This window comes from Octopus bimaculoides, chromosome 12 (assembly GCF_001194135.2).
Source record: "Octopus bimaculoides isolate UCB-OBI-ISO-001 chromosome 12, ASM119413v2, whole genome shotgun sequence".
Taxonomy (NCBI): domain Eukaryota; kingdom Metazoa; phylum Mollusca; class Cephalopoda; order Octopoda; family Octopodidae; genus Octopus; species Octopus bimaculoides.
In genome coordinates, this window is record NC_068992.1 from 44,378,047 (window position 1) to 44,378,620 (window position 574).

The following is a 574-nucleotide window of genomic DNA, read 5'->3' on the forward strand; positions in this document are numbered from 1 at the left end:
ATGGAGTAAAAGAGTGGTACGAACATAAACCCGAAGGCATCATTGAAAATGATAATGCAAAAGTCCTATGAAATTTTATGATTCAATGTGGCCGTGAAATAGAGAATTGGAAATCAGACATATGGTTAATTGAGGAAGAAAGCAAACGATGCTGACAAAAAAGGTATGCGATAAGGAAGAAGTAAAAGTCGATAAATACAACAGGTTAGCTTGGGAGGTTAGGCAGTTGTGGTCGCTGAAAAAAGTGGTAGGAGTATTAATAATTGTCGGAGCCCTGGGAACAGTGAGTAAAAATCTTGAGATGTACATGAAACAAATAGGGTTTGCAATAAGGGTGGAGCACTTGCAGAAAACAGCACTGCTTGGAACCGCTCGAATACTCCGGATGGTGCCCCTCAAACAAGGGGTATTACCTTAGTTCACTGGTAGTGAACAGCTGACACCGTAGTACATCTCCAGCGTTAGAAGCTGAGCAAAGACAACAATAACAACAACAACAACAACAACAACAATAACAGTAATAATAATAATAATAATAATAATAATAATAATAATAATAATAATAATAATAATA